The 3,510-nt window shown below is 35.2% G+C and overlaps 1 long non-coding RNA gene across 1 annotated transcript in view; it reads right to left on the minus strand.

The window, feature by feature from the left end:
• Positions 1 to 3,510, minus strand: part of LOC111089184 — a 4,981-nt gene that overhangs the window by 695 nt on the left and 776 nt on the right. Inside the window, exon 2 of the long non-coding RNA XR_002613494.1 lies at positions 1,970 to 2,140. This is a non-coding gene — a long non-coding RNA (uncharacterized LOC111089184). The remainder of the gene's footprint in view (positions 1 to 1,969; positions 2,141 to 3,510) is intronic.

Below are 3,510 nucleotides of genomic sequence, written 5' to 3' on the forward strand. Positions count from 1 at the left end.
GTGTAATTCAGCATTTCACCTATCACAATAAAACCTTACCAAAACACATATAATGACAAAATATAACATCGAATTATAAAAAAATAGCGTCTGTAACTTAATATCAGTTCATATTAAACATTCAGTACCTGATTGATCCTCCTCGTACTCTAATAACTTCTGCAAGGCGATGTGGCATTCTGTCCATCAGGTTATTGATGTAATCCACCGCTGAAACTCAGCTACAATAGCTGTTTTGAGGTCGTGGTTATCAATTTTCTGGCTCAGTTCTGCTCAACAGTTTTCAATGGGATTACAATCTGGAAACTTTGCTGCCCATGGCAATCTTGTAACGTCCTCCTGGTTGAGATAATCCTGTACAACACGCACACTGTGTGTAGTAGCATTGTCATTCTGGATCATAAAGTTATTGCCCTAGCATATGGCAGAAATATCGTCTCCATGTGATGCCTGTAGGAGACGCCATTGACGTTTCCCTGGAGGGTATGAAGAACAATTTTTCCACCATGATCAATAGCTGCCCAAACATGTACTGCACCACCTCCTGTGTGTTCCCTGTAGTAAAAACAGTCTTCTCTCATCCGTTCTCCAGGCAAACAACGAACACGAATCTTACCGTCAGCTTTAACATGCCAGAAACAGGACTCATCTGAAAAGATGACATGTAGCCAGTGTCCTAACTGGTAGATGTCATGCTATCTTGCCCAAGTTACACTGTGACGGCGATGAATTCTTGTTAATATCAGTTTGCAGATATCCCTTCTTGCAAAATAACCTTGTTTGGTTAGTCTCCTATTTACTGTTCTTCTGGATATCCTGGAATGAATGTGTTCATGCCGTTCCTAGCGTAAAGTGTTGCAAGACTTCTTTCGACCTTGACGTGTTAACCCGATTAAAACAGGGTCATCTCAGGCAGTAGTTATTCGGTGTCTACCGGTAAACTTTCCTGGAACAATGTTTCCTGTTGTCCGATGGCGTTTCAGGATTCTTGATACAGTATACTGGCAGTACCCTAATGTTCTGGCAATGTCCGTTTGCTTTATTCCATTTCTGAACAGTCGAACAATTATAGGGTTTATAACTTCTGGCACGTGACATGGCATGACTCTACACCAACTACAGAGAAACTTTGTGAACAAAGCGTTGATTTGTTTCAAAGATAGTTGATATCAAAATCCCACCGTTTCAAACAACACAGGTGTGTATGTGTGTTTTGACGAACAAGTGATGAGAACAACTTATACGGACCAGAATAATAACTCTGACATGTTTATCTGATCACAAGTTACTTTCTCTGTTACTACTCGGACATTTACTCAATAACTACTCCATGGACGTAGACAATAACATCAATATAGAACAGAATGTAAACATTTTGGCCAAGACTGTAAATGATATACCTAAATTCGAAGAGTTTTGTCTCCCAATATCATGGATCATAAGGCTGACTACGATACAACAGACCCCAAAAAATGCTTTTTAATATCAACTTACATAAACAATAAACGTTATGGTGTGAGCTACATTAAGTTGATGATGTGTAATTGTTTATTAGTTTTTACTTGGGTCATTTCCTATTTAGAATTAGGCTAAAAATTAATATCACATTATTATTTATTTATTTAAACCCTATTTATTCATTCTTATTATTTATTTTACTATTTACTCATTATTCAGCAAATGACGAACCAGTTACACGGATACGTATGGAAATGTGTACTTGGATAGGTAATAAATAATATGATATTTGTAACTAATGATATACATTATAAGTTTCATAAACAGATTGCATTCTAGTAACCTAACTTATTTTAAAGAAATTAAAAAGTAGCGATCCTGGATGTCTTTTACTTTGAACTGATTTCACAAAGGAAGTTATAATATCTTATAACGACGAAATATTCAGTTTATTCCACCAATAATGTTTTGTTAAACACTCTTCAAAAGAATTGGAGAACCAATCAGGTACCTGGGTTCTGGTCTTCATCAACTCCATCTTTTCCCCCTTCTTCCATACTAGTATTCAGAGAGGCCATAATTTCATCCCATTCAGAGTCCATCTTTTCTGGGTCGAAATCACCCGCTAGGAACCGTGACATGCGCGTGATTACGCTTATTGTCTGTCTGAGCCACTGAATCCCTAAAAAACAAAAACCGAGAAATATTCCAAAAACTCTTGCTACGAGGTTTTAAATTTGAACTGTTTTTGGTTAATTTATGTTTTTACTGTTACCTGTCCCACTATCGAATAACATGTTTTGAAATACCACTACAAGATTATTATATATATAAATATGTGTCATAACAATTTCATTGCTTGATAAGCTGATCGTCTGCTGCACATTCAACAACTCTAGGAAATATAGGGTGTGAAAATGACGTGAGTATTGTAAGCTGTATTACTTAATAAAGATAAGTTTTATATTTTTATTCTTGTCTGATTTTTCATGGAAAGTTCAAATCAGTATTTAGGTATTGAGACATCTGTATTATTAAGGTCGTTTTGTCAATAATTCTTTCATTAAGAATCACTGCACTTCAGAAAAGTACTACCGTATTATTGAGAACACTTTTATCCATAACTCATGAACGATTTAAAACCGGAAAATTTGATTAGTTCTTAATAGACATAAGGCATCAGACAAATTAGAAACTGCTAATTAATATTGTTAAACCGCCGCTTTCTTTTTAATAAATTTACAGTCATTTTAAGTAAAGACACTGCTCGGATTTGTAGCTACAATGTCGCTCTCTCTCTCGTTTCGTTCTTTCTCGAGATTGTTCTTACAACGTTGCGCATTCATTTATTACTCACTCACGTTAAAACTAAAGAAATGATGAAGGGTGAAAGAACAAATATGAACTGTATTCGAAATGCTGTCAAGAAACAAAATAAAAATATACAGATTGAAACACGCCCAGAATCCATGTTTCGTTCAAACACACTTAGTGTCAGAATAGTGAATACTCTTACTTCAGTCAAACACACTTAGTGTAAGAATAGTGAATACTCTACTTCAGTCAAACACACTTAGTGTAAGAATAGTGAATACTCTTACTTCAGTCAAACACACTTAGTGTAAGAATAGTGAAAACTCTTACTTCAGTCAAACACACTTAGTGTAAGAATAGTGAATACTCTTACTTCAGACAAACACACTTAGTGTAAGAATAGTGAACACTCTTACTTCAGACAAACACACTTAGTGTAAGAATAGTGAATACTCTTACTTCAGACAAACACACTTAGTGTAAGAATAGTGAACACTCTACTTCAGTCAAACACACTTAGTGTAAGAATAATAAACACTTACTTCAGACAAACACATTTAGTGTAAGAATACTGAATACTCTACTTCAGACAAACACACTTAGCGTAAGAATAGTGAACACTCTTACTTCAGACAAACACACTTAGTGTAAGAATAGTGAATACTCTTACTTCAGTCAAACACACTTAGTGTAAGAATAGTGAACACTCTTACTTCAGACAAACACACTTAGTGTAAG

Source organism: Limulus polyphemus, unplaced genomic scaffold, assembly GCF_000517525.1.
Source record: "Limulus polyphemus unplaced genomic scaffold, Limulus_polyphemus-2.1.2 Scaffold5479, whole genome shotgun sequence".
NCBI classification, from domain to species: domain Eukaryota; kingdom Metazoa; phylum Arthropoda; class Merostomata; order Xiphosura; family Limulidae; genus Limulus; species Limulus polyphemus.